Source organism: Tamandua tetradactyla, chromosome 7 (assembly GCF_023851605.1).
Source record: "Tamandua tetradactyla isolate mTamTet1 chromosome 7, mTamTet1.pri, whole genome shotgun sequence".
NCBI classification, from domain to species: domain Eukaryota; kingdom Metazoa; phylum Chordata; class Mammalia; order Pilosa; family Myrmecophagidae; genus Tamandua; species Tamandua tetradactyla.
The window spans coordinates 126,830,757-126,852,021 of record NC_135333.1 but is presented as its reverse complement, the minus strand read 5'-3'; the positions used below and the strand labels follow the sequence as shown (position 1 = coordinate 126,852,021).

At 35.4% G+C, this 21,265-nt stretch overlaps 1 long non-coding RNA gene and 1 pseudogene across 1 annotated transcript in view; both read left to right on the top strand.

The window, feature by feature from the left end:
* The window catches only part of LOC143690135 (uncharacterized), a 66,197-nt gene that overhangs the window by 4,654 nt on the left and 40,278 nt on the right, over nt 1–21,265 (top strand). The window lies entirely within an intron of this gene.
* LOC143690303 (caspase-13 pseudogene) lies at nt 10,176–12,803 on the top strand (annotated as a pseudogene).

The following is a 21,265-nucleotide window of genomic DNA, read 5'->3' as shown; positions in this document are numbered from 1 at the left end:
GAATTCATGCTGATACCTCCAATTCCAATTCAATGCAATAAGCTTGCTTCTAACTTTCCTCCTTTCTTTATCTGTAATTCTTTTTTGCCTCAATGAGAAACCAGGCTATCATTATATTCAATATATTTACATAGGTGCTCAATTCTAAAGTGTGTATAAAATAGTCTCAGAATTTCTAATCCAGAATTCTGTGGAAAAAATTACTAACCACAGTACAATATTTGTGTACAGTTCTTTTTGTCTTTGGCTTTACTGCATGAAGTAAAAATAATATTTTCCAAAATTACTTAGCTTGGTTCTCTTTTTTCCGTTCCCTTCAGTGTTTTTACGTAATTCGTCATACAGATAGTCTCATTTGTTACAATTGTATTCCTTTTTTTAAAGTTTCCCCAACTCTTGAGTGATTTAATTCTTTAAATTTATTTTTATGGGTATGTGAAATATTACCATGATTACAAAAGTCAAACTCGTATGTTTTACTTAGGGCTGCCATAACAAAATACTACCAACTGAGTGGCTTAAAACAACAAAAACTTATTGTCTCACGTATCTGGAGACTAGAAATCTGAATCACAGTATTGAAAGGGCTATGCTTGCTCTGAAGTCTATTGGGTTCTGACATTGGCTTGCCAGCAATCCAGGGCATTCTTTGACTTGTGGCAAAACTCAGTCCCTGCCTCTGCCACATAACTGCCTTCTTTCTTGGTCTGTCTGTGTCCAAATTTCCTCACTTTATGAGAACACTATTCATATTGGATTAGGACTCACCCTCATCCAGTTGGCCTCATTTATTAATTGTTTTTTTTTTTTTAGGGGGCAGGGGTGCAGGTCTGGGAATTGAACCTGGGTCCCCCGCTTGGAAAGCAGGCATTCTACCACTGAACCACCAGTTTGGCCTCATTTAAAGATTCTATTTCCAAATAGGATTAGAGTCATGAGAATGGGAAATGAACTTACCTTTTTTGGGGGGACACAATTCAATCCATAACATTATACAAGAAGATATACTCAGAATGGTGTCACTCTCCACCCATCCCTTTTACCTCATTCCTATTCATTTCCCTATTCTTTCTAACTTTTATCCTCTATCTCCTATACATAAATAATTTCATTAGCTTCTGATTTGTTCTGTATTTCTATTCACACAAATGATCAAACCTGTGATTATTTGCTTCTGCAAATATGCTATATCTGTACTCTTGTGCTTTGCTTTTCTTACTTGACCACATATGCCAAAAATCACTACATATCAGTTCATAGGGAGCTCTCTAATCCTTTTTGCAGCTGCATTTGTACTCCATTATGTGAATATACTGAATTTATTAAATTCCTGTACTTTGTATGAGCATTTAGGTTGTTCTCAACATTTGGTATTATAAACAACGCTGCAAATAACACCTTTGTGAATGTTTATTTTCATATTCTTGCAGATATAGTTTGACAAGTGAACTGTCATATTATTTGTTCTTAAATATTTCTGGTAGTCTGCAAGAGGGGAATAATATTTTTATAAAGGTTACCCAGTGCATGCTTAATCTACTTTTTAATTTCATGATGCCTTCCCTACCAGTGCTCCCATATGTAACAGAATTTTATAGCATGTAAGCATTTCTTTAAAAATAATACTTAAATTACTGTTATGAAAACATAATTTAATAGCATTTACTGTCTTCTTTTTGATTCACAGTGTAATCTCGAAGACATTAATTCAATTGTTCCTTAACATTTTCCTTTATACTCCGCAAATTCCAAAATATGGTGCAAGTCTACTAACTGAATTGACGGTGCAAATAAAAATTGGTAATTACCATTCCTTTCCTCCCCTAAAAAAATGCAGAAAGTGTAGGAACTCATACATGACATCAGGAAATTTTCCACTATTCACTCCCATCATCTAACTTTGGAATTTGTTTTAAATTATGGTAATATGTGTTCATATGAGTTCAGCTGTGTTGAAGTAGGTACAAAACAGGTTAAGACATGGCCTATGATCAGTGTGATAGTGACTAAAATCAATGATTTGTTTCAAATACTGTATCCATCCACTTAGAAATCATGGATGAGGAAATTAAGGCTGAGAAAAATGAAAGTTGAGAATTGATCTCAATATAATCTTTTCAACTATGAAATGCAGCAGAGTCCGACCACATCTGATACATGATATGATTATAGAAATATTTTTGACTGTGTTTATAAATATCCTTGGTCTTGACAAACAAAAATGAGAGTCATGAAATTTTAAAAAATACACAAACACACATGCACACAAACTTATATTTGTATGTTTCACATGCAAGTTCTCACTCAATGCTCATATAAATGAAACAAAAACTTTGAAGTTCTAGGTAAAGCTTATCTTATTTTCCTTTATTTTAAAGATGCAGAAAGCAAGATTTGCCTTGAAGTGACACAACTAATAAGTGTCGTTGCTCAGAAAAATGTTGGACTCTTAGATCTGTAAACTTTCCGCTACCATTTGCACAATCAACAACATATTGGTCAGGGCTACCATTATACCAATTCAACTAGCTCTCTGCAGCATAATTTAAATGATAACATGGAAAAGAGATCATGGGCTTTGGAATCATATGTGTTTGCTTTCAAATTTCACATTTGATCCTTACTAGCTCTTGGCATTGCACAGATCACTTAATCTCTTTGTAGATAATTTTCCTTGACAGTAAAATGAACAAAATGAAATCTAACTTGCTGGATTGGTAGTGAAAATTAAGTCAGATTAGGTAAAGAGTGCTGAGCATGCACTCACTATTTATCTTAGAAAAAATCAATCAAGCCTTCAATTTGTTAAAGTTGTTAGTATCCCCAGTGTTGAAACACAAACATGTGCGTGATCAAAGCTGTGGCCAAAAACTAACTAGCAGTCAGGAAGTTTGAAATAGACTCTGATATCATTCCATTGGTTGGTATAGGACTTGTTTTGGGGATTTTACAAAAAAAGATTTAGGAGTTGGAAAGTCAGGTAATATGACATTTTTGGTGATGATGAAACTTCTATAACCAATAATTAAATACAGTAAGTTATTCAAGATTTCCCTAACATAAAACTGAGAGCCCATTATATGGACTTCAGTAGCTTTTGGGTATGACACAAGACCAATAAAAATTCCAAAAACAGAAGATGTAGGTCATCCTAAATCATCTTAAACGTCACACATCTTTGGTTTTTATAATGTAGTAAGCATGAGTTTAGAATTAAGTGATATAGAAGATGGCCTTAACTAGTTGGACACTTAAAGATTGAATTTATTTTTTCTGTTATAAATCATTGTTTCAACAGGCTAAATTTCACTCTATCCTTTCCTAAGGCCAATATAAACTTTGGTAATAATTCTTCCTGTAGCATTATAAAGAAAATGAAGAAATACATATTTAAACAATTAGGGAAAGGTGGTGACATTATGGGCTATAAAGGAATATCTTTCACATTTTCTGTCTATTTCAAAATAATTTTTGGAATAAATTATTTTTCAATCCTGTCAACAGTATTATGCAAATATTTTAGACTCAGATGGAGAGACTAAAATATATGTCCCAGTATATGTGAAATTTTTAAGTGAAAAAATATGGCATTTTGAATCAGAGGGCATGGAAGAATAATTAAATGAATACTGCTAGGATATTGATTATTCATCTAGAAAAAAATAAATTTGATTAATACTCGACATATACAAAAAAGAATTTTGGATGGATTAGAGACTCATGTTATAATATTTGGAAGTAAAATGTAGAGAAATGCTTAGATAACATTGACATGGAAGAATCTTTCCTTAGTAATGCATCAAACCCAGAAGTCACATAGGAAAAGCATAACAGATGTTACTACATAGAAATTGCAAACTATTGTACAGTGAAAGATGCCATAAAATGACAAGCAACAAAGGATCAGTAGACATAATTTAAGCAGTGCTTCAACAAAGCAGTACAAATAATCATCAGACTACATTCTCCTGTCTGAAATAAGACCTTCGGGTCCCTTCAATATTTATTCACATAATAATTTAGCATTTATTCACATTACTCAGGTAGCTGAGTCTAGGAACCTTGGGAAGCTGGCTGAGGTCAATGCTAGCTTCAACCAGCTGCTTAGCATCTTGTTAGTAACAGATAGAATTAAATCTCAAATTGAACAAGCCTAAGCCTTGTGTCATCAAATAAATGAGAGTGCCTGATGGAAAAACACTCTCGTGAGAATTTTCCAGAAGCAAAGAGGGAGCACAAGGTGAAATGAGTTGGTAGGACAGACAGTCCTTCATTGGTCTCTCGTGTTCCTATACATATTTCTGGGTATGCCAAGAATGCAAGGTCCTGGATGCCCTTTAATGAGGACATTTTTTCAGGGTTTCGTTTACAGAGAGCATCTTTGAAGGATGAGATAATATCTCCTTTCAGAACAATGAATGGGCTGACTTTGCCTTATATAACATAGCAGTTCTCCAAAGTTCTTCTCCAATAATGCAACATGGATGCACATGCAGGCATCTATCAGGGTTGCCCGCATCCCCACTGAGTGACGTGGGGTAAAGAGAACCTAAGCACGTGCTAATGCTGGCATGCTGCTTGCTCTACTGTGAATGATAGACTTCCAGGCCTCTGGCTTTGGGGCCTTGTGTGTTCTACCTGTGCTCATGAAACAGTAACAGGCTAATTCATCAGTTTGTAAGAAAGATAAAGTCAAATCCCATACTGGACATATACACAAATCTAATAATCACTAAAAGTTAAGAAGTATGGAATTCAACTGTAAGTCAAAAGAGATTACATAGCCCCTGAAAACAGATCATGCATTTCCTTTTCTTTGCTTATGCCAATCCACCTAGTTTGTTCTACCAATTTTGGGCTATTTAAATATTGATTAACTATACTGTACAAGACCCCATTACTTTAAAAGGAGCCATAGGATCCTAGTTATAGGTATAAGTTCTGATTCACTCAATCTAAAATATATGCATATCCAATGAAAACAGCTTCCTGTTCCGTAAGACATTATAAGCTACAGTTAGTGCAATGTTATTTTTCATTTCATCACAAAAGAATTGTTAAATCATATTTAATAGTATTATCTTCTTTGATTCAAGAAAATATTACCTACATTAGCTTAAAATTAATCTTTAAATAGTGAAACTTAGTTTTTTGTATATTATATTAAAAAATGAGTTCTCAAGGTTTCTACCTAAATTAAAAGAACTACAGAAATTCATTTTCTCAACAAAATTCAAGGACAGTTTTTCTGGACTTCTTATAGCCTACATTTTATTCTTAGCTATCTTTTTTATCAGGTGGGTGTTTGTAAATCTGATGTGAATCGAAAATGTTAACTTACCACTTGTCTCAAAAAGAGCAAATATTCTTTCTTAATACTGCAACAAATCCTATCACTATAGATAGAATTTTATCATAGTTTCCACAGAAGAGATAAAAAGAGCACAGAATAAATTTTGTGCAATTGGAGGGTAGTATTTTGAGAATACATGTTGGTGTTGTCTTCAGTGACAAAAGGAATTAATTCCAGTACGTGCCTACCAAGTAGACTATAAAAGATTACTTAACAGTATAACACTGACTGTGTGTGTGTGTGTGTGTGTGTGTGTGTGTATGTGTACATGTGATGAATGGAAGAGTCAGGTGAAAATGTGAGTCACAGTAAGGCACTGATTTCCTTTGCTGCTTTGCTTCTAACCACAACGGATTTTTTCTAGATTGGAGGTCTCCCTATTTTCAGGCCACCATAATCACTACAGCATTAAATCCAGAGTTTATATACATCACATTTAAATTTTTCATTTAAATTTATTCAAAGGTGATTCAAAATAATCAGGCTTACTTACAGCTAGACTGTAATTCATGCATTTTATGGGAGGATGTCTGCATACCTTCAACATAGCCATAGTTCAGGTGAAGGGTAGAAATCTGATTTCATAGAGGCATTACATGCATATTTTTTATGACATACTACTTTATGTTGATATGACCTCAATTCATATTTTTCCAAATGCAATGTAGTATAAGAACCCTGCACGTAGGCAAGCAGACAATACAGCATAATAAAAAGTTATCTAGAGTTTTGTGTTCCAACAATGTTTTTCGTAGTTTTATTATATATAGTAACTAGTTGCAACATGTTTATGGTCAATTTCAATTATTTTTAGTCTCACCTTAATTTCTAAGAAGGTCAAATCTCATGAGTTCATTTCATACCCTGTGCTAATTAAATGGAATCCTGTATTGAATCACTGAATCTTTTTACATACAAAAAATTATCAGTTTGACTGAAAATATCATGACTGTCATTGAAAAAAGACATTGCATCTCCTGACAGAGGTAGCCATTCACTTACAGGCTTCCCTAAAGTACTTTTCTAGACATACTTTACAGTTCTCCCCAGCGTGGACTCTGATCCAGTAACATTGATATAGGAGTCCTGAGGATGGTGATGAGGAGTCAGAGAATTCTGAATGAATGCATTCAGCCATTGCTACCTGGGAGCTGTGTGAGCTTCAGCAGATGACTTAGCATCTCTGAGCTCAGGTTTTCACATTTATGTAACGGAGAATTAAGACCATTGTGAGAAGTGCATGTGATAATGTATATAAATTACCTGACATACATTAAGCACTAATAAATATCTACTGTCATTTTTAAGAGTCATTCCACTTTAATTTGTTCTATTCCCTCCATCCAACGCACTCTTATTCTACTGTTAAATTAAAAAAAACCAAACCAAACAAATAAACAAACAAAAATCCCTGCCTCTCTTGCAAATTCTAGATCGAATTCAACTTTTCAAAATGTCCTAAAGCTGGAGTGATTTCTCTATCTTCTGAAGTCCTTCAAAATTTCCTATAGGTAAAAATAAGTGGAAAGGAATTGCTATCGTGTTTTAAGGTTATATGTGCATGTTGCTATCTTCTTCCCTATGGATCACTAAATACATGGTTGCTCAGACTATACCTCACACATCAGCCACAGAAGCACTGAGAACATTGCATAGGACTTAGAACATAGCTTCACATACAATGTGTTTAATAAATAAGCATTAAAGCAATGGGTATGTGAGCGAATAAATGAATCAAATTTCTCTGTTTCCAATTTTGTTGACATGATTTGTTCTTCAATGATGAAATTCATTATACATTTCATATGTGCAAGATTTAACATTCAGCACATGTTGTGCATTTAGGTGAAACTAGGGGAACAGCTGAAAATGCATATGAACAAAAAGGAAATTAACCAAAGAACTGGTCTTGTTTTATTAAAATTAATATTATTTAATCTTCAAAAATAATAGAACTTTCATTTCCTGGTGCCTGCCCATGCAAAAAAAAAAAAAAAAAAAATACTAGAACTTCCAAAAGTTCGTAAAGAAAATATAAACAAGCATTTTTTCCTTAAGGACGAGGCATCCTTATGCTAACTTTGTTAAATGACATAAAAATTGGCTCTATCTGTGGTATTTCTCCCAAAGTTATTTTAGAAAGCTTTTTTTGCCAGAAAAGAGAAAAATTTTTTCTTGATATAAACCCACTTTTTTATCACATCAGTTGATAGTGTTTCTCAATAATTTTTTTAGGCAGATTTGCAACTTGAACAATTAACTGATGAATTTCGTCTTGATATTTGGGCTGTAGAGACATCTGTCCATCCGAACCCAATTATTTGACTCACTCAAATGATAACCCAAGTAATTGCTACATTTTCTTGAAGCAAATCCAAATTTTATGCAGTAACCATATTTATTGAGCAAACTTAGGTCAACTTGACTCAACAATATTAAATCAAGGAGCTGTATGTGAGATAGTGCTATCCACTAAGGTAGGTCCTTGAATTGGAATATGATTTTATTGCTTCCATAGAGCACCATTTAATGAATGCAATGTGTTCAAATAATAAACATTAAGGAAAATGAAAATAGATTTCATATTCACTCAGAATCTCTCGTATTCGAGAGCAACATTCAAAGTAAATATAAATATACTTCGTATTTAGATTTAGAAACCATATAGACGACCTTTATCAACTAACATATAGACCTATTCTTTGTGCCCCAGAGGGACACAATAAATTCATCTACTTTTTTTTTTATCATGTGCAGGCTCTGGGAATCAAACCCAGGTCTACGGCATGGCAGGTGAGAATTCTGTCACTGAGCCACAGTTGCACCCCCTAAATTCACCTACTTTTAACCTTAGTCTTAGGCATTTTCAACTCGTTTCTGCAATTTATAAAATCTTCATGAAAAAATGCATTAGAAGGCTTTCCTCTTTCCCTTTGTATCTTTCTCAGGAGCAGTTCTTTTACTTTTAGGTCCCTTGTTTTCTATGAGAATTTGTTCATCATTAGTCATGGATGGGTGGGGTTGTCAGGAAAGAGGAGATCATAAAATAATAAAATATGAAGGATGAAGTAGTATTATAAGAACTGAGGAAGAAATGACCAAGAGTTTATGGGAATCACTGGCAGAGAACTTGATTTTGTGAGAAGAGTCTGGCAGATGATGTAAACAAATGGGCAAGAGAGAAAATGTTAAGTTCATGAATTTTCATTCATTTTGCGCATTTCTAAAGGAGCTTATCTTTTCACAGATATTTTCCCAAACATATTTTTCAAACAACTGTATTCAATTGTTTCTCAAACACACTTTTCAAACAATTGTATTGAATTGTTTCCCTATCCAAGGAAACTTCTGGAAGCATTTCATCTGAACAATTTTTGCCCTAGTATTTTTGCATTCAAAGACCCAGAACTATCAGGTTGACATTTGGAATAAAGCAACACCACCCTCTAGAGGACTTTGAGGGGCTGCAAATGCCTAAGTGTCAGGAATGAATGGGACAGAGAAACAGAAGCTCTTCCATGTGTCTTGGTGTGCTCATACCCTGAAAGTAGCATGGAAAAGAAATTGAGCATTTCCATCATGCACAGACATGGTGTGGACATGTGTCTCCAGAGAATCCAAACTGTGGTGAGAACCAATCGGCCCCTGACATAAGTGTGGCCAAGAAGGCTAAGCTGCATAGAATATTAGAAAAAGCAGAATTGTCATCCAGCATCCTGGAAAGAAGAAAGGCCAGTGTATTCATAACTCTGCCATGGGAAACATTTTTAAAGCAACTAGTCATATAATACAGAAAAATGAATTAAAATGAATTTCCCTACTGAAAAAAAGGAGAGAGGGGGAGGAGAGAGAGAGAGAGGGAGAGGGAGAGAGAGAGAGAGGGAGAGAGAGAGAGAGAGAGGGAGAGAGAGAGAGAGAGGGAGAGAGAGAGGTAGTAGTAGATGATGTATCAGAAGAGGTTAAACAGCCCTGCAGGCAGCATTAAGAGTGACGGTTCAGAAACTACGAAGAACAGTTTAGACTGAGACAGAGATCCAACAAGTCACTGTGGGCAGTCAAAGGAGAAGGGGTGTGAGAGAAATGATCACCAGAATACCCCACCTCTACTATCCCATCACTATTACCATCCCAGTAACTGCTTAAGATGACACTTAGAGAGCAACTATTTGAATCAATCTTTTTCTCAGGTTTCTTTTCTCTTCATAAGTCATTTTGAAAGACTGGTCTCATAAAACAAGTTGGGAAGTATTCATTCTTCCTTTACTTCCTGGAAGAGTTTATGAAAGATCTGTTAGAATTTAATAATGAGGCTATCTAGGCTTAGGTTTTCTTTGTGAGAAGATTTTAAATTATTAATTCAATTTATTTACTTGTTATAGATCTATGCAGATTTTCTCTTTCTTAAGTTTTGATAACTGTTTGTGTCTAGGAAGTTTGTCTAACTTACTGGCATAAAGTTGTAATAGTATTTCCTCATGATACTTTTTAAATTTCCGTAGGGTCAGTGGTGTATTCTTTCTTTAACTTCTGTTTTGATAATTTTTGTCTTTTCTGTTTTTTGGGGGGGACAGCATTAGTTGCGTTCCTCCCTCTACCATTCCAGAAGCCCCATCATGTATTCAGTCCTGATTTTTAGACAATATAATCCATTTTAGCTGGTCAGACAAAAAAAATTGCCCAAATATACTATCCAGGAGGGCTGGAGAATTAGGCCTGTATATTATGTACCAGCACCAGAAGAGCCAGGTAAAATCCCTGGCAGAGGATTTGTAGGCTCACGTGGCAGCAAAGAATGGAAACCAGAAATTCTGTCATCGCTTCCATGCACAAACTAATGGCACCTACACCTTTGCCTGTACCTGAAGACATAGTCCTAAGGTTGCTCATGTCTCACTCAGACCTGCTTTGTAGAACTAAGTCACATTGGCACCCTAAATAGAAAAGAGTATGAAAAATGTATTTTCAACAGCTTCTTTATACAGAAAGTCTATTTACAGGGGGTTAAATGGGTGCTGAGTGAACCAATTCATATTTTCTACCACAGTGACTTCTTCATATGGTATGGCGATGTCCTACTCCTCTGATCTCATCTCTCATCAGTTTCCTTGAAAGACAGCTATGCTGCAGTCACACTGCCCTTCTTTCTATCCCAGGATAACCTTGACAAACTCAGGCCTTTGTACTTCTGTCCTTTCTGATTCACATGCTCTGATGGTCTTGGTATGATTGATTTTTTTTTTTTTGCATAAAATGTCACTTCTCAAAGAAGTCTTCACTAGTCATTCTGAATAAAATATCCACCTCCAGCCCTTGTCCCCAGAAATTTCTCTTTGCCCCATACTACCCCATTTTATTTTCTTCTAGATATGAAATCATATTATGATTTTAGATGCTTATTTTATGAATATAGTAGCATAACGTTAGCCCCTTGAAGGCAAAGAGTCTTCATATTTCTATAACCAGGCATCTAGGGAGAGAGTACAGTATATTTTAAGCCAGCACTGTCCAACAGGATTTTATGCAATAATGGAAATGTCCTACTTCTGCACAATCCACTAAGTAGAGCAGCACTAGATATGTATGATTATTGAATATTTCAAATGTGGCTAGTGTGACTGAGAAGCAGAATTTTTAATTGTATTTCATTTTAAGTAATTTAAATTTAAATAGCCACATATATGTGCCTGGTGGCTACAGTATTAGACTATAATAATGGCTTTCAAAAATATCTGCCTAATTAATTAATTAATGATTCATAAAAATCACGTGTGTAATAATCATACATCTTGGTCTCTGGAGACCAAATGTCTGGAGAATAAAAGCAGAATAATTTTAGTTATAATCTGTGCATCAAGTGATAGAATACGGAAGAAAGCTACAGATTAAATGTGGCAAAAGATCAATGTTTCAGAATTTTAAAAAGGAAAGAAAAGAATAGATAATATATAAAATGGTTTAAATTTTTTATTCTTGTGAGTTTTTCAATTCTTCTGTTTTATATAATCTGATCCTTTATCGCTCATATGTCGAATTGCTTTCAACACAAGGCTGTTCATCAGAAGTCTCACTTTCAGGGCAGTGTTTCTAAAGGATGGACAGTTTTGCTTTCTAGAGTAAGCCAGTTTCTTTGCATGCATCTCAATGTTAAGACTATAACTTCAGGATGGATTTGGAAAGGGTAGATATTAATTCTATTCAGGGAAGGAGACTGACAAACACTGTCTTGATATGCAGGTTACATGTGACTCATTCTAACTTGCTTTCCCTGTGCTGAAGTCCAAGAAGTGGAGTGGCATGTTAGAACAAGGGATAGAAAAGGGTAGCTATTGATTGCCCTTATCCCCTTTTGGAACCCAGAAAAAAAAGGTCATCTTGAAGTGGCCCTGTACCAAAAGCTGCAGCTCAGCAAAGCTAAACAAAAAGAGAAGCTTCAGATCTTGTGTCAAAAGGAATGGCTATTGAATAAAAGCCTTTGGATTGATTTCTGTTTTAAGAAATTCTGAATGATTGTGTCAGCACTTTTTGAAAGGGACCATTTAATTTATTAAAATATATATAAAATAAAGAAGGAATTTTAGTAAGGTTTACAAAAATATATGATAAAAAAGTGAAATGAGTTTCTTTACGGCAGTAGGAGGGGACCAAGGCTGCTATTCACAGCTGAAAACCTCCAGAACAATGATGCATTTAAGATTTTGGAATCCATGAGCAAAGAACTCATTATTGGCCTTTTGGAAGACTTAGTAGAAAATATCCTGAAATTGGAGAAAGTCAAAGAGAGAAAAGTTTATGATGCCAAACCTGAAGACAAGGTTCATGCCCTGCTGGATTCTGTTCAAAAGAATGACCATGAGACAGGACAAATCTTTGGTCAAACCTTTCAAAAAGAATCCAGTGGTATAGAAATTTTTCCAGAAATTGAGGCTGGGCTAGCTGAATGAGCAGAATCCACAGATACCCTCAAAGCTCTGTCCTCATGAAGCATTCCTAAGACTGTGTAAAGAAAGGGCTGAGAGATCTACCCAGGAGAGGAAGGACTGGATCATCTGGCTCTCATCATATGTAATATAGAGTTTGACTACCTCCCCTGAGAAATGGGGCAAAGCTTGACATCACTGGGATGAACAGCTGCTTGAAGTTCTGGGCTACATTGTGGATGTGCAAGAAAAATTCACAGCCAGGAACATGAAGTCAGTGCTGTGGACATTGGCTGTCTGCCCAGAGCACAGGACCTCAGTCAGCACATTCTTGGTGCTCACATCTCATGGCATCCTGGAAGGAATCTGTGGAACTATGCAGTGATAAAAAACCAAATGTACCATCTTGTAATGCCGTCTTCTAGATATTCAATACCTGCAACTTGCTCAGTCCAGAGGACAAGCCTAGGCTCATCAAGGTCCAGAGGAAGTATTTTGGAAGGTGCAACAATCATTTGAAAAGCCAAGTGTGAAAGCCCAGATAACTACCATTGAATGACTATCCAAAAGAAGATATTTCTAGCTTTTCCCTGGCAATTAAAAATAAAAACCACAGGCAGGTCAGCCCATCTTTGTCAACTTCAAGATGAAAGTTTGCCAGTACAGCATGCTTATTTACATTTTTGTATTTCATCCTAATGAAAAGAAAAATTTAACTGAACTTCTACTCACTATGGGGAATATGAAGGATGGATCTGAACAGCTTTCACTGCTTACTAACAACAAGAAATATGGGACAAAATAAAAAGCATACTGTTCTGTAGGTATAGTGAAAGGGGCAGATGCAAAGAAACCTCGATAAGTCAAATTTTGAAGAGAACCAAGTCATTCATAGGACAACCAGATTGCTGTGAGCAACTTCTGTGTGTGGGTATAGATGTCTTACCTGGGTAAAGTTGGACCTGACAGAGAGACAATTTTGGAACAATGGAAATAATTCAAGCCTTAGATTACAGAGTGAGATTATAAAATGAATTTAAAACCAGAAAAACTCCAAATGCGTAAATAAATTGCTCAACACCTCCTTTTATCCATAATTAAAAGGAGTCATGCCCTCCCACCATGAACAACTAGAAACTGGAAACAATGTATGAAAAATTATTTCAGACATACGACAATAGGCAATGATCAATAGAGAAGAGAAATGAATGACGTGTGCTCTGTTACTGACGCAGATTCTTGCCTGGAGGAACTTTCCAGATGGTGGTTCAGGGAAGGAGACCACAAACAGAACAAACAGTGCTGCTGAATTGAGGAGACAAAGCATGGAAATCAGGGAGACTAAAGACAGCTGGAATATGTGGGACTGAGTATCAAAAAGGAAGGAATAATGAAAAGAAACTCTCAGAAATCTGTGTAGGGTTTCCCAAGGGTCTGTTGTTAAATAAAAAGTTACAGATATATAGAGTGAAAACTCACACAGCAGTGAGTTATAAGCATAATTCCTGGAGTTCATATAAGGATAAAATTTTTGATTTCGGGTATCAAAAATTGAGAACCTGAGAAACCTCATTGAACAACAAGGACATGATATCACTATGATAATACCATCATAGTAGGACTGCATTAGTTGTAAAATAAATGTTATCTAGAACTGCCGTAGCAGAGCTCAGAAATAAACCTTAAGAATCAAATCAATCTGGTCTTCAAATAACTTGGCAGAAGAAAGCAACTGTCCTGAGAGGAAGAAAACAAAAATTTAGCACTCGGCAATATCCAGCATCCAATAAAAAATTAGTAGACATGTTCAAAAGCAGAAAAATATGACCCATATATATCAGGAGAAAAATATGTCAAAAGAAACAGATGGAAAAATGGCAGAGATGATGAGATTACTGACAAGGACTTTAAAACAGCTGCTATAAATATGTTCAAAGATGTTATGAAAATATTAAGGAAAGAAATGGAATGCATAAACTTCTAGAGATAAAAATAACTTTAGAAAGATTTAAAAATTCACTGGAAGGGAATAACAGTTGAGTAGACAGTGCTGAAAGAAAGATCAATGAACATTATGATACAGCATTAGAAGTTATGAAAGAAAGCATACAGAAATAAAAAGAATCAAAATATACACATGACCAAAAGAACTTATGGGACAAAGTCAAGTTGTTTAGCATACATGTAACTGAAGAGCCAAAATGGAGGGAATCAGAAAAATTACTTATAATAATAATGACTGAAAACTTCCAAACTTCTTGAAAACTAAATTCAAGAAGCTGATTGAATAACAAACAGTATAAACACAAAGAAAACTACACCAAGTTATGTTGCAATTAAATTACTATAAACAGTGAGTAAACAGAAAAAAAAAAAACAGATGGTGAATAAAGATAAGAAGAACCACAGATCTCTCATAATAATTTGTTCAAGACAGAGAATAAAGGAACAGCATTTTTAAAAATGAAAAACTGTCACCATAGAATTCTTTACCAAGAAGAAGTATGTTTCAAAATGCAGGTGGACTTCCAGTTTCTGTTTAGGATATATAAAGCTGGAAAGAGTGTTATTTCTGCCCTATCACCAAGAAAAAGCCAGATAGTATATAAAATCATAACATTTCCAGAACCTATTGGAGAGTTAAATATGCTGGGGAACTAACTAACAGGAACTATAAAGAAAGACACCAGAAAAGGAAGTGAGATACAAACATTGATTTACCTGAGGAAGACTAGAGACGGAAAATGGTCTTGCCATATAAAGTGGGAAAAATTCAGCTAAAATGTTTAGCAAACTATTAAAGGTTAAAGACGAGTTTTCATGAGACCTCACCAAATGTTCGCAAAAGACATGAAGGGTGGGGAGAGAAATAGAGGGAAACATCCTTCGGGTACAGGCTTGAGGGAGAGATGTAGCCAGCACTGTTGAAAAGTTACTGATAATAATAAGTCCTGTAACTCCCAGGGATTCAGTGAAAACCCATTGTGATTGGGAAAAAAGAAAAAAATTCCCTAGTCCTAGGCCAGTACAAGAAAGAGGTTTCCTAAAACCTCTAAAGGTTTCTTACCACTGAGCAAGAGGAAGGGTCACTGAGAAAGTCCCACCCTCCAATGTCCAGGGATTTAGGGTGTGCCTAAGACTCAGGCTGAATTGTGATGACAGAGAATACACCCTCCTCCCCACCAGACTAAAAAGCATTCGGTAACAAATAATAACAGTCTATCACTAGGGAATGGACAAGAACGTGGAGAAAATCTCTCTCTGAAACACAGGCTCACAGAAAGTACCTAAAGCTGAGGAATTCCGGAACACCAAGAAAAACTTTCTGGCAATCCAGCCCTATCCTAAGCACATGATATCTCTAGAGGAATTTGAAGCTTGAAATACACTGAGCATAATAATAGCAACAACAAACTTAAAACAAAAAGAAACAACAAAATCCAAGCATAGCTCAACTGCTCCCTAGATTGACTCACTCAGTCCACTTAAGTCCAGAAAGAGAGGCATGTCCAATTCTGGTATAAATATTACCTCAGTTTCTTCTTTTCTAAAATTTACAAAACACATGCAAAAGAAGCCAGGATAAAGCAACCTACTATCAAAACAAAATAAGAAAGATATAATCCACTACCAAAGGCCAACAAAATTAGGCCCAGGCAAGGAATTTAAAATGACTATGATTGCTAAGTTAAAAAGTCTAAGGGGAAAAATCAGAAGAATGCATGAACAAGTAGGAAATTTTAGAAGAGACATGGAAATTTTGAGAAAAAAATCAAATGGAAATATTAGAAAAATATGAATGAAGAATGCCTTTGAAAGGCTCATCTGTAGACAAGGTACAGTCGAGTAGAGAATCAGTGATCTTGAAATTCACAGTTCAATAGAGCATGGTCTGGGTGGGCCACGGTGGCTCAGCAGGCAAGCGTTCTTGCCTGCTGTGCCCGAGAACCCAGGTTAGATTCCCAGTGCCTGCCCATGTTAAAAAATTAAAAAAAAAAAAGAGCATGGTGTAAAGAAAGAAATAAATGAGGCATTTACTCTGACCTAAGCACTGTACTAAGAGTGTTTGCAAAGATTTTATCAAATTTAATTTTAATTTTCAATCCATCTGTGCAAAGTTCTTCCTATTATTCTCATTCTCTATATATAAATGTTGATGCCTGAAGACCACCTGACTTACCCAAGGCCATCAAGAAGTTACAGAGCTGGCCCAGAAACTAGTCTTCCTAGGGTCAGAGTCTCTGTCTTTCTTCCATTTAAAGCTGGCTCATTAAATACTGAGTGCTTATAGTTACAGATTATTTTCAAAATAATATACTTTCAAAGGGGCACCTTCCTTTACAGCAGAGAAGTCAGGCCTCTTAATATATTTGTTTTTCAAGCAGTTTACATAGTGTTTAAAAATCAAAGGAAAAGACAGTTGTCTCCAGTAGGTACATTACATTCTTATAAAATTGGGAACAAAAGAGGACCCTGGAGCAGAGAATGTGTATGATATAATAATCCTCACTACTTATTCACATTAATGACTATGTAACATTTACTTTAACGTTCAATGCCTTTATCATGACAGGTGTCATCCCTGTGTCTTTTCTTGTCAGAGTTAATTATTCGGGATCACATAGGCATTTTTTTGCTATAAGGAGACCAATTCCTTGTCAGTTAGCATAGAGCAGTCATTTTCCAATATATACTCTTAATTTCAAAGCTCTCTAGTCAAAAGTTATATTTCTACAGAATCCTAAAATGGATTAGAAATGGTTTCCTTAGTAAATGAAAATACGTGAAAATCACCTAACTCTCTAATTTACTTGTAGTTATTTTTTTTAACAAATTAGAAGATTCACAATAAAACCTAGATAAAATCTTGCCTTATAGAAAGTGTGTCTGTTTCCTCCGCATAGTAAATACTCATGATCATTAACTTGAGATAATTTCAGGAGAGTTAGCCCAATTCCAGTCTCTTTAAGAGGCACATCACAATGGGATAGAAGACCAAACGTTGTTACGTGATTTTGATGTACTATGGGTCTGGATGAGGTTGACACTTTGAGTAGAAAAAAATTTTTTCTGCACTTCCAGCCTTTCTCTCTCCCTGCCATGTGACAGAGGACCCAAAACCCAAGGAGAACCAGCAACCAGCCCCAGAATTCCAATCTTTGGGGGAAAAGCATTGCCTTGATGATGCCTTAATTTGGACTCTCCTAGCCTCAAAACCATGAGTCAGTCAACTCCTATTCTTTAAGCCAACCCATTCCATGGCATTTGCTTTAACAACATGGAAACGAAAACATTGTTGCCATGACATTTGTTTGTTTCTATTAAAAAGGCATGTTTAGAAGCATCCAGCAAGATTTCCTACCTTACACCTAAGCAAAGCAAACCTCAAAGGATTAGAAAGACCTTGGTGAATTTCTATGCTACAGAAACAAATGTATTGGTTTGAAAGAGAGGAATAAAATTGAGGTAGTGTCAATATCAAACGATACTATCTACCTCTAATTTCCTGATATTTTCTTGAATATTTTGAAGTAGACCATGAAGGAATTGAGAGCTTCTATCCCCACGTTTGCAACTTGGTGACATCCCTGAATGCAGGAGGTCAACACTCTGTTGGCATCTTTGAAAAAGATAAAATTGAACTTTACTAACAAAAATTTAGCTGCAACAGATGGAGTAATTCTAATCAAGGTGGTGACAGGAGCACACAAAGTTGTGGCTTTAGTAAAGAAAGAGGTTCCATAGTTTTTCTATGGCTCACTGTTTCTATCCTCATATGTCAAAAAGGCTTTACCAACTGAAGGTCTGTTAATTGCCATAATATTATTCAACTTGACCAGATCCTAGCCCTATAAATAACTTCTCAAATGATGTTTTTTTCAAGAAATGGGAATGGAAGATGAAGTTATTTTCTATTACATTGAGGCTCACTGGTTTTCTAGAGAAAATATCCTTAAGCTTTGGACTCAATTCCAAGCAGAGTTTAGTCTTATTAAGAGAACAGATAAGCAAATTTTGAGTATGATTTAATGGAAATAAGCTCATTCATGCTTTGTCTTTCTTGAAGAATATTTTTGGACATATGAAAATGTGTGATATGTTTTGATTCAATGGTCTATTACCACCATTCTGCAAACAACTGAAAAGGTAAATTCTTTTGGACAAATTTCCATGCTGCATAAGGCTACTGCTGCAGAAGGCTACTAGAAACAAACACATGAGTGAACTTAATAAAAGAAAATGTTTTGATAAACCAGAGCTCACAAACATTTTCTTTTTACAAATATTATATTGCTTATTCTTTTTCATTTTAAGTTACTCTTATTGATACATTAAAACACACATCTTAAATATATAATTTGATGAATTTTAAGAAATGCATAAATCCATTTACGGGGATATAGAAAAGTCTCAGTGCTACTTTGAAATATCTAGTTTGTATGTCACTAAATGGTAAAGTCCCGCAGAATATCATAGTCTTTGTTAAGAAGAACAAGAGCGAGGGGCATGTGGTAAGTTATACAGTGGTGTTGCTTTGGGGAAGTTTTGTAAATAAAATCTGTTCTCATTGAGTTGGGCATAAAGCTGTTTCTTATCTGTATTTTAAGTTTTGCTTAAAATATTATTTATGAGATAGTTAAAATATTTGTTGTGTTCACATAAGAACTTCTTAAGACCCTGAAACCTCACGTTCTAAGGAGCCTAATGCGTAGTGAGGACAGCAAATTCACTGCACAGCTTACTTGTATTTCACTCTTTTTAACTACTACTGAAGTATACAAGTCAGCTCACATAGTGTCTTCAGAAAACATTCTGCTTTTTTGGCTACAAGTCCTAGAGGTAAATCTGAAGTAAGTTAACATGAAATATGCCAGATTTTAATAAACATTCATCGATCTATATGCTTAAAAGATCATCTGAGGTCTTGTTAAAAATGTAAACTTGTGATTCCTTCAAGAGGAAGACCCACTGAGGCAGAATCTCTGAATATCTAGGTGTCATTTTACAATTTTAACATGCTCCCCAGATAAAACTCAAATACTAAAATTGGAGAATCCATGGCCTAAAAAGTCAATTTCAAAGTCTTTGACTTCATCCAAATTATTTAATTGCAATTATATGTCATTAAAATATGTGTGTAATATGATTCAATGCAAATATGCCCCTTCACTTATGCCCCTTAACTCAAATAAACATGCATCAATTCAGTTGTCCAGTATTAATTGAGCACTTACATGTTTGCAGCACTGCTCTAGGCACCAAATAAGTGGCTAACAAAACATACAATGTTCTTATCTCATAGAGCTTACATTCTACTAGAGAAAACTGACAATGAAAAAAACAGCAACTATATAATACAATTTTGAGTATTAATAAAGGCTCTGGATAAGTTTAGGCTCTTTTAATTTAGTTAAATCAGAGAATATTTGTTCAAGGTGACATTTAAGTAGAAGCAGGAGTCAAATAAGGAAGTGAACCATAAAAAGTTGGGAAAAGATCATTTCAAGCAGAGGGAAAAACGAATGAACAAACACTGAAGGTAAAAGGCATATGGCAGGCTCATGGAACAGCAAGAAGGAATACAGCTGAAGGGGCATAAGTGAAAGGGACAAGGGTCAGAGATAACTTTGGAGAGGTAGCCACAGGCCAGAGAAATGGGGACTTTGACGGGCAAGATGAAGACTTGAGTTTTAACTGTTATGGTAAACCACTAGAAGATTTTGAGCAATGGAGTGACGTGACCCAATTTAAATTAAGCAAACAAGATAAACCTCTTTCTGGTTACTGCCAAGAAAAACACTGTAGAGCATAAGTGAAAAAAGTAGAGAAATACGCATTTGGATATTTAATTTTGGCAGTCAGTATAGAGGTAAAGTATGCCTTATGAATTGCAGGGACCATCAGCACTTAGATGGCATTTAAATCTGAGGAGCTGGATGAGCTCACTTCAGGAGTGACTCTAGATAAAGAAGTCAAGAAGCTAAAGACTCTCTTCTGGGCCTTCAGACATTGAGAAGTCTAAAAGAAGAGGAAGAACTGACCTAAGTTACTAAAAACAAGTAATCAATGATGTAAGAGAAGGGGAGTATGTTGTATCCAAAGAAGCCAAGTAAAGTATATTAAGGAAGAGTGAGTGTTTTATTGCCTCAAAAGCCAGTGAGAACATGAGTAAAATGAGGAATAAAAATTGACCCCTGGATTTGTCAAAATAGAGGTATTTTGTTACCTTGATAATGTCAATGACTGCTGTGAGAAATACAAGTGTGATTAAGGTAGGATCTCTGCATACAATAGGCTGTAATCTAATGAATAAAACAAAACACGTGTGTGTGCATGCGCACAGATGCTTATCCATGCATGTGTGTTTACTGTCAAGTATATGATAATAACAAAGCATTTTTTTTAATTCCAAAGTGTTATAGAAGTGCAAAGGAAAGAATATTTAACTCAGTCCATGTGGATTTAAAACTTATTGAAAGAATGAGTATGTAATGGGATCTTTGAGATCAAGTAAAACATATAGGCGAACAGAGGGTTTAGGAGAAATACATCCCCAGTTAAGGGAAGAACTGAACAAAAGCATGGCAACAGCATTAGTCAAGTTGTGACTGGTGAAAAGCTGGGGGAGAGGAGCGTGTTTAAGTAGGTTAGAACCAGGCTTTGTAGGAGCATGCATGCTCTGTTATGGAGTTCAAGATTTATTTCTCCAGCAATGGGGAACAATTCTTTTAATTAATAACTTGAATTTTACTTAATGAGAAAATCTATTTACCAAAGGTTTCCAAAATCCCCCGGTGTGGGGGATGCTTTCCTAAGAGATGGAAATGTAAGAGTGCATAAGATAAAAGCAGCGAATATCGTTTTGGAATTTCATAGTTTGTCATACTTTGGTTAGAATGCAGGTAGCTTTCTGTGTGCAAATTATGTCACCTCTACAACCTCAGGAGGTGGAAGTTGTCCTCAGTTTGGGGGTAACTGTGGCTTCCTTTTAGAG